General features: G+C 43.8%; 1 protein-coding gene across 2 annotated transcripts in view; it reads right to left on the bottom strand.

Moving 5' to 3' along the window:
* The window catches only part of arhgef16 (Rho guanine nucleotide exchange factor (GEF) 16), a 73,966-nt gene extending 60,797 nt beyond the window's left edge, over positions 1-13,169 (bottom strand). The window contains exon 1 of one of the 2 annotated variants that reach the window (XM_073032155.1): positions 13,140-13,169. The gene's annotated coding sequence lies outside the window, so the exon portion shown is untranslated. Of the gene's footprint in view, positions 1-2,425; positions 2,654-13,139 lie in introns of those variants that run through there. The other variant, XM_073032154.1, reaches the window with a different exon arrangement.
* Between the last annotated feature and the right edge of the window lie 1,071 nt (positions 13,170-14,240).

Raw genomic sequence — 14,240 nt, 5'->3', positions numbered from 1 at the left:
TGGTTGATGATCAAGACTTCAAAACTAGTATAAAGATTAGTCCTAAACACAAGTGACTCTACAGATGCTGAAGATCTTCAGTAGCACACACAAAATACTTGAGTAACTCAGCAAGTCAGGCAGCATCTACCAAGGAGAATAAACAGTTGATGTTTCGGGCTGAAACCCTTCATCAGAACTGGAAAACAAGGGTAGAGAAGCCAGAATAAGGTGAGAGTAGTGGAGGGAGAACAAGCTGACAGGCGATCTGTGAGAATGGGTGAGGGGTGGGGGGTTGAAGTAAGAAGCTGAAAGGGCATAGGGTGGACGAGGTGAAGTGCTGAAGAAGGAATCTAACATGAGAGGCAGGCATACCAATGAAGAAAGGGAAGGAGGAGGGGCACCAGAGGGAAGCGAAGGACAGGTGAGGAGAAGGGGTGAGAGGATAACCAGAGTGGTGAATGAAAAAAGGAGGGGGAGAAATTACCAGAAGTTGGAAAAATTAAAGCTCTTGCCATGATCTTTGAGGCTACCCAGACAGAATATGAGGTGTTGCTCCTCCAACTTGAGTTTTGCCTCATCATAGGCAGTAGAGGAGTCCATGGACAGTGGAGATCGAGATAGAGGTAGAGGACATTTCTTGAAACCAATAGCACTGTTGCCGCTCATGTGGCCTCCTGGTGTGATACATTACTACAATAATTAAGGGACTTGCCCTCCCAGCCCAACCCCTCCCTGTCCAGTAGCAGAAGAATCCTCCCCCACCATGCCCTTGTGGTGGCTGCACCCAGCTTCAGTGCATCTCTCACCACGTACTCCTGCAGCCTGGAACGTGCCAGCTTTCAGTATTGCTCTACAAACATCTACAAGACTCGGAAAAGTCACAGACGGGACCTGAAAATGATGGAGAGTACCACCCATGCTGATCCAACAATATCTGCCTGGTCCACTTCCAGGAGAAGTGAACGAAAATCTGAACCCAAGACTATACCTACAACCTAGTTAGGCTTCGGCCAGCTCCAATGGGCAGGCCACATGCTCAGCACAAGATGTAGACACTCTATGTCAAGTTCTGCCATGGCAAGTGGATGAAGTAAAAGATTCAATATCATGCTCAGAAACAACCTTGAGGAAACAGAACATCCACACCTGCTCCAGGGCCATTCAGGACTCAGCAGGTGCTTCAGTACGGGGCTGAAATGTTTAAACTCTGGTGTTTCGTGAGGCCAGAGAAACCCAGAGTAACGGCAGAAGGAGATCGTCAACTCCCCTGCCCTACATGGACACACCAAACCCCTGGGCAAGGCTAAGACCCAGTTCTGGTCACATCGGAATCCGAGTTGCACTAAGTCATCCTTAATCCTCACAGCCTACTTACTGATGAGATTTATCCAAAAGCCAACACCGAACATTAAAATATGAGAATGCTAAAAATACACAGGAGGTCAGGTAGCATTGGTGGAGAAACAGAGTTAGTGTCTTTGGTTGATGCTCAACCTGATAATAATTTTCAGCATTTTCTGTATTTTTATATTCCACGTTTCTTGGCATTTTCGGTTTTTAAAAGTTTTTTTAAAATCAGTAAAACATAACATGGGCTTTATAAGCACACACCAGGTTACTTCATAATAACTAGTTACCTCAAAAATACATTTTCACACAATGCTTTGAGATGTACATAGGGGCAAGTACAACATGTAAAAGATATTTGGACAGATACACGGATAGGAAAGGTTTAGGCAAATGTGTTTTGGTAGACTACTCGATGTAGACAATGACGTTTCCGTGAAGTGTACTTTATGAGGTGAGGTAGTGCTGAGTTGTATAAATGCAGTTGCACTTTCTCTTTAAAATCAACACGCAAAATGCTGGAGGAACTCAGCAGGTCAGGCAGCATCTAGGCAGAAGAATGGACAGTCGAGTTTTCAGATCGAGACCTTTCATCCGGAGAGAGGGTCTTGACAATCCATTTCCCTTCACAAGTGCCGCCTGACGCATTAAGTTCGTCCAGCTTTGTGTGCGCGGTTCCAGATTTTAGCATCGGCAGCGTCTTTTCTCATTGAGACCCTTCCCCAATAAGGGGGCTTCTTTCTCATTTGATACAGGGTTCCGTCCCTACCTCATTCACCGACTACCTCGCCCCTTGTGGCCCAGAGTCAGGTTTTCAACGATAAGGCTTTGATTTATACATGAAATGAGCTATACAAATTAAAGTTAGTGCTAACTCCGCTCCGCCGGCCGGCCGGGAAAGGAGAGCGGCCCGGCTGCGCAGGTTCGTTCCACCTGTGAAAAAAAGTTCCGCCTCCGACTTGCGCTAACTTCAGCAGAACATTTTGCAACCCTGAAGCAACTGTTGCAAAATGTTCAGGCAACTTTATCAGCTCAGCTGCGTGTCCGTTGAAACCTCGTTCCCTTCAGTAGAAAATAAAAGGCAAACTAGTTTTACCTTCAAGATAGAGAGTTACAAATCCCCTTTTTTTGCAACTTTGGTGTTTGACGCTCCATTCACTTTCGGTGACGCCCCTCGCAGTTGGGCGGGAAAAGGTCGACACCAGCTTCCCACCTGAGCTCCCCTGGGAAGACCCGAGATCCCTCAGACTCCCGGCCGACTTTCCCGGGAAGGGTTCCAGGGAGCGGGAAGCGCCCGAACTCTCAGCTCAGCAAAGAAACTTCCGCAATTTCGCCGCTGTCACTCAGCGTGACGTCACTCAGGTGTACAAGCGGAAAGGTGAAACTATGCAATCTTTTGGGCGAAGTCCATCGAAAGCACGGTTCAACAACAGCTCCCTCTGGAGTGCTGATTGCAGCGTCCGTCGCCTTGTTTAAGGATATTAGGCGTTGGAAACAGTTTAGATCACAAACAAGAGAAAATCTGCAGAACCCAAACAACACACGCACAATGCTCCGAAGGGTCTCGGCCCGAAACGTCGACAGAACTTTTATTTTCCGTGGATGCTGCCCGGCCTGCTAAGTTCCTGCAGCATTTTGTGTGGGAAGCAGTTGAGACGGGTTTACTGTCCCGATACAATGAATGAGGAAAGATTAGACTGCCACGCACTGAAGGTTAGAAGAGAGAGACGGGCTTGGTTAAACCGTAAGATCTTTAGATGCGAAAAAAAACTACTGCTGAAGGAGCTCAGCGAGTCAGGCAGCACGTGTTGAGGGAAATGGACAGTCAACGTTTCAGGGGTCGGGTCAACCGTTCATTTCCCTCCATCGAAACCACCTGGCCCGCTGAATTCCTCCAGCAGGTGTTTTTTTTTAGCTCCAGATTCTGGCATTTGTTATGTCTCGGGATCCTGAAGGGATGTGTGTTGAGAGGGTGTCTGCAGGGAGGCTGTCGCCTTGTGGAAGCATCTAGAACCGTGGTCACTTTACACTACCCTGAGATCCATTTTTGCAGGCATCCTCACTAAACAAACACAGTAGCATAGAATAAATGAAAAGCCACACAAAACCATTGTGCAAAAGGGGACAAACTGTACAAATAATAAATCAGTAACACTGAGAACATGAGTTTCTGTGTCCCTAGTTTGCGAAATCTGTTCAGAGTCCAGGTGAGTGAAGTTATCACTAAGACAGGAGCCTGATAGTTGAAGGGTAATAAATAGCTGTTCCTGAACCTGGTGGCGTGGGACCTGAGGCTCTTGTCCCTCCTTCCCGATGGCAGCAATGAAAAGAGAGCGTGGTCTAGATGGTGGGGTAGGTCCTTGATGATGGGTGCTTGTGGCAGCCCTCCTTGTGGATGTGCTCAATGGTGGGGAGGGCTTTCCGTCTGATGGACTGGGCTGTGCCCCTCTGTGGCAAACTATGTGTGTACCAGTCTGGACACGCCCCTCTGCTGACAGCTCCTGTGGCTCCTCCCACAGACCCCTGCTGACTGCTCCTGTGGCTCCTCCCACAGACCCCCGCTGACTGCTCCTGTGGCTCCTCCCACAGACCCCTGTATAAAGGCGATTGGAGGCACTGCTCCTCCCTCAGTCTCCAGGATGTTGTGGTCACGTTTGCAGCTAATAAAAGCCTATCTTTTGCCTCCCATCTCCGAGAGTTATTGATGGTGCATCACCCTCACTATCTGTAAATTATGGAGAACTTAAAGGACAGAGTAGTTTCATCTATTCCCTAATAAAAACACAAAATGCTGGCAGAACTCAGCAGGCCAGACAAAGACTACCTTTGTCACTACCTCCTGCCATAGATGCTGTCTGGCCTGCTGAGTTCTGCCAGCATTTTGTGTTTTTATTTATTTCCAGCATCTGCAGATTCACTCGTGTCATCTATTCCCTATTTATTTGTTCATATTGCTGGCAGGCTGGGTTGTTAGCTGCTGATTGAAGAGTTGCTATGGGCACAGTGGACTGGGAGCTGCTGTGTTTTTGGTGTGTTATTGGCAGGCTGCGATGAAATCTGGGTTTTTTTGCATCGGCTATGGTTTCGAGACTTGCTCCAAAACAAACTGCACCTCTTACGAAGTTGCATCAGTGGAGTCAGAGCACTAGGATCAACCCAACAGTGTGGAAATTTGGCCAGTAGGGCTTGACCGCAACATACAGGAAAGTCAAACTGGCCGTTGCTGTGTAGAATGGAAGAAGGAAGCAACAGTTCCATCAGTCGGCACTTACCACTCACCCTCTCAGAGATGAGATAACTTCATGTTCACCAAAGTGAATTTAACCCCAGAAAGCAGGTCCAAACCAAGATCATGGAACTGAATCCCAGGGATGGAGTTTTAGTCTCCCAGAATAATGTTTATCCTTCCTTTGTGTATGCATTTCTCCAACCAATTTTCTGACTTGCGCTATAGAAACAAGACTGGTCTTAACGTGTTCCTAATGGTATTTTTTGTGACTTTGAGAAATATCATCTACCTCTGCAACCTATGATGTAATTATCACACCTGAAAGGGGCTACAGTTGGTTCAACTGGCCTCTCTCATAGCTTGAGAATTACCACTGATGTCTTTTCTTCCTGAATTTGTCCCCAAGGATCAATCCTTCACCTCCACATGGTGCCCCTTTGGCAATATTCTCCTTTCCTTGGCCAGTCCTTTAGGTCTGAGGATGACTTGTTCCTGCTCCAGATCTACAGGTGCTGAAGTGAACCACGAGTGCATTGTGGGACCTGCAGAGTCTCATATGGATGGACCAGCTTATGTTGTTGTGCTGCGAATCTATGCCTCCAGAAGGGGGAACGTGCGCCATTATTCAGGGAGCAGCTCTTTGGCCACTGGGAGGAAGTGATCATGGAGGACGCTGGAGGTGACATCCCCTGACCACAGGGAGACCTACTACAGTTAGAATTGCCTCAGAGTCCTGTGCAATGACTTTGCTTCCTGCACTGCCCAGTTCCATGGTGTCCCCCAAGATTCTAACCGCAACCTTCTCCAGTTTCCTGTCCAGATGTTGCCTCATGGCAATGTTAACCAAACTCAAGTCCAACTCTATAGCCTTACACAATGTCTGTAATTCTATTAGTTTGGTAACGATTCTCCCATCAGTGACTGAGTCCCCATCAGGTGTCAAGCTCCCTTCAAATTACCACTTTGTGTCGCCCTATTCAGGTTGATATAAAAACTCCCATGGTACTCCTTCAAAGAGGAGCCGATGACTTAGCCAATAATTATCCTCCAATCAACAGTACAAAATCAGTTTTCAGGTCAGTATCAGACTCTTGGAATCATTTCTACTTCTTTCCCAGGATTGCTAATCTTGATGAAGTTCTCTGCACTCTGGTGGGATTTCCACCGACCTGTCCCTTTTACTTTATACGTCCTCAGTGGTTTCTCTTTCCATTCTAGTCTTCAATATAAGGTGTTCACCAAGACTCAAAGTACTGCCATCAGGCTATTTTGTTTAATCCTATCACAGACATTCCCCTTGTTGTACCCTGTGCACCCCATACTCTATCCTACTGAAATACAACCATTTGTTCTCAGTTCGAACATAAGGTGGATGGGGGGTCCAGAGACCTGAAACTTTGTTCCTCATTCCACAAATGATGACTGGCCTGTTGGGTGTTTCCAATGTTTTCACTGTTTCTATATTCTAGTACTTGTGCGAACTTGTCCTGCATAAAATTAGCTTCTCCATTTTTATATTGTTTTCTATTTCCAGTAAAAGTTGTTGTTCTTGCTGTTACATTAAGTATCAGGATTACTGTCACTAACATTCCATATCACTGAATTGGATTTTTTTTTCATGGTATGGATAACCTGTTCAACCAGATAGGCCTTGTGTGGCCCGGTTTCATCCAATGGTCTCAGGCCCAATCTGCAAGGGCATCATGGCTTGGTAAGGGTTTAAAAAAGACTTACTTGGCTTTCATTCAGGTGCTGTTTTTAAGCTTCTAAAATCCATTCACAACTATTTCTTCAACTTAATCTGTTGATGTGTGGGTGCAAGTTTTACACAGTACAGTAAAGTCACAGAAATACAAACCAAAAGAAAAAAATGGAACTGTTTTGGAGAAGGGTTGAACAAGGAGAACCCTGCCACTTTTTTGCCTGTTCCACACGATCTCTTTTGTCCGTTTTAGAAGTTGGACAGTGTTTCATTTTAACATCACTTCTCTCATTGGTGGATCATTCTGGTTTTTTCTAAAAGGTGGGCCCTGAATTCAGAGATGAGAGGGCAGCCACAAAGCTAAGGCTGGTATCACACACTGTTGTATAAACAGAATGTCAGTGGAGCTACAAAACACATGTTGCACAGTCATTTTTGTATTCATACTAAATAAAGACAAATAAACTTCTGGGAAGCAGAAAATCTTCAGAAACATATCCCGATAATATAGCATTAACATAGCTTAAGGCATAATGTAACTTGATATAAGGTGAAACTAAAGATATAATCACCAATAAAAGAAGTTTTCACAATCTGCACTGTGAGAAAATATTACTGATTTTTAATATGTGCAAGTCTGTACGAGTGAGGTGACTCATGCTGGTTCTTCTGTTTCTGAGCCAGGATTTATGTATCTGTGTCTGTATGCTCAGAAATGTTAGAATAAACATACACTCCGTTGCCTTTTTATTAGGTGCAGGAGTGAAACCTGGTGTGGTCTGAGCTGCTGTAGCCGATCCATTTTTGGTTTTGATGTGTGGAGCATCCAGAGATCCTCTTCTGCACACCACTGTTATCTGAGTTACTGTTGCCTTCCTGTCAGCTTGACCCAGTCTGGCTATTCTCCTCTGACCTCTATCATTAACAAGGTATTTTCACCCACAGAACTGCCACCTATTGGATTTTTTTTTGTTTGTTTCTTTTTGCACCATTCTCTGTAAACTCTAGACTAGAGACTATTGTGTGTGAAAATCCCAGGAGATCAGCAGTTTCTGAGATACTCAAACCACCCTGTCTGGCACCAACAATAATTTCACAGTCAAAGTCACTTAGACCAAATTCTGATGTTTGGTCTGAACAACAACTGAACCTCCTGACCACAACTGCGTGCTTTTATATATGGAGTTGCTGCCACATAATTGGCTGATCAGATATTTGCATTAACAGACAGGCCTAATACCTAATAAGGTGACCAATGAGTGTACATCCACAGGACTGAGAGAGTAAGCATAATTAAATTAGTGTACGTTTTCTGTGTATGAATGTATGTGTATATGTATACATGCTGTTGTCCATGGATTTGTTGAGAAGCACCTGTGTACAAATGTGCATCTGGTATGTGCATATTTGCGTTGGATAGTGTGTTCTGTATTGCATTTGAGCATGATTGCATTTGTGTTTTGTGTGTCTATGTATGTGCAAGTCTGTAAAAGGTGAAAGAGTTATACAATTTGAAGGGAAACCGGAGTATACTGTAATGTATGGAATGTGTACATGTGCTTTGTAACCTATATATGTATGTTGTTTCAGTTTGTCGTTTAAGTATCTTTGTGTTTCAATGCCCTTGTTTGTGCATGAATTTCTCTGTTTTGGACTGTGTATAGATTATGTATACAGGACATGCATGCATATGTATAGTATATATGTTTCTGTATATGCCTGTGTATACATGTCTATTTTATGAAAATCAAAATAAAATCGCAGGTGCCGTAAGGTGGACTTCGGGAGTTGAGATGAGAGTGATTGTGCTCGACACCTAGATCCTTGAACCTGAAATGTTAACTCAATTTCCACAGGGACACAAGACATTCTGAAGATGACGGAAATTTTGAGCAAAACACACAAAATGCCAGAGGAAAAGAGACATGAGACAAAAAATACACCTTTGATTGGACCTGGAGTGGCCGCTGCGTCTGAGTGTGCTGTCATCTTCTTAGAAGTTAGACCGTGTGATTTTATCTATTTTAAATCCATCTAGCTTTATAAGCACCCCCCCCCCATTCATTTTATCCCATTCAGTATCTTGACCACATCTTTGTTTGCTAAGACCGCACAAGCATCATCTGTGATGAAGATAGATGTAAATCTCACCCATGCAAAATGCCTGTGTTTTCTCCCTATGAAGCCTCCTCTTCATCGGCGAGACCCGACGGAGATTGGGGGACCACTTCGTCGAGCACCTCTGCTCCGTCCACCACAACAGACAGGATCTCCTGGTTGCCACCCACTTCAACTCTGCTTCACATTCCCATTCGGATATGGCCTCCTCTACTGCCATGATGAAGCCAAACTCAGGTAGGAGGAGCAACACTCAGATACCATCTGGGTAGTCTCCAGCCCCTTGGCATGAACATTGAATTCTCCAACTTCCAGTAATTCTCTTCCCCTATCCCAGTTTCACTCTGCCTCCTCCTCCAGCTGCCTGTCACCTCCCTCATGGTTCCGCCTCCTTCTACTACCCAGAGTGCTCTCCCCTTACATTCCTTCTTCACCATTCCTGCCTATCCCCTCCCTGCTTCCCCTCCCCCACCCCTTGATCTTTCCTCTGATTGGTTTTTCACCTGGCACTTCCCTGCCTTCTCCTTCCCACCCTCCGCCCTCCCTCTTCAGTCCTGACGAAGGGTCTCGACCCGAAACGTTGACTGCTCGTTTCCACGGATGCTGCCGACCTGCTGATTTCCCCAGGCATCTGCACAGTAATTTGTGTTTATGCCTGTGTTGTTTATTTGATATTTCAATAATGTTTGAGTAATCCTGTAACTTCAAAACATTAAACTAACTCAAAGGAAACACGGAAGTCCAAAAATGTGGGTCTAACTTGGAGTTTGCTTTAAGCGAGGCGCATACTTTTCATGTGGTCGCGTGACGACGGGTGCAATTAACATATTTTTAATATAAACCATAATTAATTATTTATTAAACAAACCAAAATACTTAATTAAACAATATATACACAAATGACTCAAATATTATTGAAATATCAAATACACAACATTCTCCATGAATAATCTTTTTTTGTTTCTGATGGGCTTCACCTCTCGTCCCAAAATGATTTGTACATATCAGTCAAAAACATTTACAATGTCATTTATGCTAGTTAGGTCTCTTGTGCCTTCTTTTGCCTCATTATTCCTTTTAACTTTCTCCCTGAACTTCAGTAAATTAAATTCTTCTGCTCTGATTTACTCTTCCTCTATGTATTATCCATGGGACTCTGGTTTTAGCTTTCCCTCCCCATTACTCTCAGGAGAATGTATCTAGACTGGAGCTGAATCTTTTCCAATCTAAATGCCTCCATTTGTTCAATTAGTGTGTTCCATACCTAGCTTAGATTCCACAAACCCACATAAAACTACTATCATCCTATTATTCAGATTCAGATTCAGTTTATTGTCATTTATAAACCACAAATGCAATGCAGTTAAAAAATGAGACAACGTTCTCCGGAATGTTATCACGAAAAAGCACAAAACAGACCACACAAGAAAAACCACATAACGTTTGGTAATCCCCAATCCAGAGTCCGGAGAGGCTGCTGCGTATCGATATCGCGCTACCGTCTTAGCACGTCCCCCGGAAAGGAACTACAAACCCATCAGACAAACCTAAAGCTAAAAGACCTACACAAAACCACACAGTTACATATAGTTATAGTTAACATATAGTTTCAACAGTGCAGACAAAACCATAATTGATAAAAGACTAACTGACAAAGACCACATAATTATAACACATAGTTTCAACAGTGCAAAGCAATACCGTAATCTAATAAAGAGCAGTCCATGGCACGGTTTAAAAGAGAGTCTCAAAGTCCCGACAGCCCATCATCTCACGCAGACGGTAGAAGGAAGAAAAACTCTTCCTGCCATGAACCTCCAGTGCCGCAGCTTGCCGATACAGCACTTTGGGAGCTCCGACCACAGCCAACTCCGAGTCCGTCCGAAAACTTCGAGCCTCCGACACCGAGCACCATCTCTGCCAAGCGCTTCGACTTACTAAAAGTGTTTCTTCCTGATTTGACAGTATTTTCACCACGGAATGGTCTCTACCCATTTCAAAAACAATGTTAAACTTTTATATTATTGTGATCACGGTTCCCTAGATGTTACCCCATTGGTCCTTGCTTCACTTGGTGTGACTCATTTCCCAGAACCAACTCTAGCCATGTTGCCTCCCTCAATTGGCCAGATGAGAAAGGTTTTCCTGGAACCTCAGAAACTCCCCCTTCTAGAACATAGAACAATACAGCACAGGAAGAGTCGGTTCAGCCTTTAATGTTGTGTCTACCTAAATAAATTAGTAATCAAATGGCCAATTAAACTAAACCTTTATGCCTATACAATGTGCATCTCCTTCCATTCTCCTCACATTCATGACTGTCTGAACATCCCTTAAAAACCCCTGATGTAGCTCCCTCTCCCATCACCCCAGGCAGTGCACTCCCAGTGCCAACCACCCTCTGTGGAAAAAAAAAGTTGCCCCTCATATCTCCTTTAAGATCACACCTTCTCACCTTGTGAATACATGGCTCCTCTGTAGAGAGAATTAAGTGCACCAGGTTTCTGGGAGTTCACATCACGGACAACATCACCTCCTTGAGCAAGAAGGCACAGCAGCGTCTCCAGTTCCTATGGAGTTTGAGGCAAGTGAGCCACCCCTCCCCCATCTTAACTTCATTTTATAGGAGCACCATTGAAAACATCCCAGACAAGCTGCGTTTCCATCTGGGACGGGGGCAGCCCAGCATCAGACTGGAAGTCCCTACAAAAGACTGTGAGAACGGCTGAGACAATCATAGGGGTCCCCTTCCCATCCATTGGAGACATTTATCAAGATGCTGCATACGCAGGGCCCATAGGGATCTCAACCATCCATCCAGTATCCTCTTTGACTTCCTACAATCAGGCAGGAGACCCAGATGCATAAAAACAAGAATTGTCTGGATGGAAAACAATTTCTTCCCCCAGACCGTTAGGCTTCTGAACTCACTGCAGCATCATATTCCAAGTGTCACTGGTTAATCTGTTCTGTCCCTTACAATATTTAATTTATGTCTAATTCATCTGTAGATTTTATCCTTACTTTCATACCTTACTTTCATAAGTTATTGTGTGTTATATGTGTGTTATGGGATTGCGCTGCTTTACATCCTGGTTCGGAGAAATGTTGTTTCTTTTGATGTATGTAGTTAAATGACACTAAACTTGAATTGACTAAATGCATGCCCTTTGGTATTAGGCATTTCAACCCTAGGAAAAAGCTACTCTGTCTATGCCTTTCATAATTTTATATACCACTATCAGATATCTCCTCTCAAGTTTGTCCAACCTCTCGTCAAAGCACTTGCCCTGTAAACCAGGCAGCATTCTGATAAACTCTTCTCTCCCTCTCCAAAGCCTTGACATCCTTCCTAAAATGGGGTGGCCAGAACTGTATGCAATACTTGCGATACAGTCTAACCAGAGTTTTATAAAGCTGCAACATAACTTCCTGACGCTTGCACTCAGTGCTTTCTTAACCACCTTGCGAGCCTGTGTAGCCACTTTCAGGAAGCTGCGAACTTGGACCTCAAGATCCCTCTACTCAGCAATGCTGTCAAGTGTCTTGCCCTTAACTGTGTGTGTGTGTGTGGTGTGTGGCCAAGTGGTTAAGGTTAAGGTGTTGGACTGGTGATCTGAAGGTCATGAGTTCGAGCCCCAGCTGAACTTAACCACACATTGCTTCAGTCCACCCAGCTGAAAATGGGTACTGGCAAAATGCTGGGTGGTTAACCCCACGGAACCGGCATAAGCACTGGCCTGATGAGCTTATAAGGCTCGGGACAGACTTTAACTTTAACCTTAGTGTACTGTCTCTTTACATTTGACCTGCCAAAGTGCAACGCTTCACATTTCAAAGTTCAAAGTAAATTTTATTATCAGAATACTTCTAATGTCACCATATACAACCCTGAGATTCATTTTTCTGTGGGCGTACCCTGCAAATCTATAGAACAGTAACTGTAACAGGATCAATGAAAGATCAACCAGAAGACAACAAACTATGCAAATATAAATAAATGTCAATAAATAACGAGAACGTGAAAGAGCAAGATAAAGAGCCCTTAAAGTGAGATCATTGGTTGTGGGAACATCTCAATGGACGGGTAAGTGTGTGTAGCTGTCAAAAGTCTCATGGTTGAGGGGTAGAAAGTGATCCTGAATCGGTGGTGCGAGTCCTATGGCTTTTGTACCTTCTACATTTGGCCGGGTTAAACTTCATCTGCCATTTCTCCGCCCATACCTGCAACTGATCTATATTCCACTGTATCCTTTGAAAATTATCTACAATATCCACAATGCCATTAATCTTCATATCATCCCCTTCTCTTTGCTTCTTATGTTATAGCTGCTCAGTTTAAATTTGGATAGTTGAAGTCTCTTATGATCAGTCCTCCATAGCTTTACACACCTCTGCAATTTCCTTGTGAATTTGTTCCACCGTACCTTTTCCACTAATTGTCAATATACGGGGAGCTCCATTAGTTTAATCACTCACTGCAGCGTTGAAGAGAGAGGATGATTAAGGATAGAACCTGTTTAGAGTTTACAGTGATTACCCATGGATTCAGGGATATCTGGAATCCATCGCTGCTCTCTTCATCTGTTGCTGTTAATACATAAACCCTTGTACAATCAGTAACATACAATCATCGATAAACAGATACCAATGAGTCAGAGCACTCACGGTATCGTTGCCTTCAGAAGTAGTTTCAAATAGGTACAAGTTCACTATTTGCATGTTCCATGACTTCTCTCTGAAGTACTTTGAAATTCCTACCTTTCCGTATCCTTAGGGTACTCCTTGTTCTAGTTGGCATTCAAAGGCTGAACTCTCCAACTGGCAAGTCACCGGTTAGTGTGTTTGTATAAAAAAGTTCTTTTGTTAACACAGTCATCAACCCATGTCTTAAACAAAGTCACAAATTGTCAAAATAACACACAAACGAAGTTTTAATAACCTGTCCACCAGCAGGGTAAATAACTTCGCACAGCTTTAGAATGATCACCCTCTGTTGGAGAATGAAAACAAGCTGACAGCCAAAATAAAACAACATGTATCAATGATCCAGACACATCTCTCCACTTAGACAAGTTACCTTAGAAGGAAAGAAAGCTTTGCATTTACATTGTCCCTTATAATATCTAGCAGGAGCGCCCTTAGGTGGAATTGCCTTCAAGTTTAGTCGGCATTGCTTTATATATACAAATATTGCAGCCATTTGCTCTTTAAGTGGCAAAGAGATAAATGACTTGACAGACCGGATTTTTATTTGGCAATGTTTATTGAGAGATAAACAATAGCCAATGGGCTGAGGAGAACTTCCCTGTTCTTCTTCAAATCAGCCTGAGGGTCTTGGGGGCAGAATACTCCTCAGTTTAAGCTCAGCCGAAACAGAACATTACTAAAAGTACAGCACTCCCTTTTTCCCACAGAGGAGCACCAGCCTGAGTTTCAGAAGTGGGACTTAAACCCATGATTTCTCTTTTACTGTAGGCAATTATTGAGATTCTGCATGGAGTAGGCCTTTCCAACCCTTCAAGTTATTCTGCAAAGCAACACCTGATTAAATTGGAGATTGCCGAGCCTCTGGTGATGATCTTTGCATCATCAATGAGGACGGGAGAGGTTCTGGAGGATTGGAGGGTTGTGGATGTTGTTCCTTTATTCAAGAAAGGGAGTAGGGATAGCCCAGGAAGTTATAGACCAGTGAGTCTTACTTCAGTGGTTGGTAGGTTGATGGAGAAGATCCTGAGAGGCAGGATTTATGAACATTTGGAGAGGTATAAAATGATTAGGAATAGTCAGCATGGCTTTGTCAAAGGCGGGTCATGTCTTACGAGCCTGATCGAATTTTTTGAGGATGTGACTAAACAGTGA

Source organism: Hemitrygon akajei, chromosome 29, assembly GCF_048418815.1.
Source record: "Hemitrygon akajei chromosome 29, sHemAka1.3, whole genome shotgun sequence".
Classification (NCBI taxonomy): Eukaryota; Metazoa; Chordata; class Chondrichthyes; order Myliobatiformes; family Dasyatidae; genus Hemitrygon; species Hemitrygon akajei.
The sequence above is the reverse complement of the archived record's forward strand: the minus strand, read 5'-3'. Positions and strand labels throughout refer to the sequence as shown.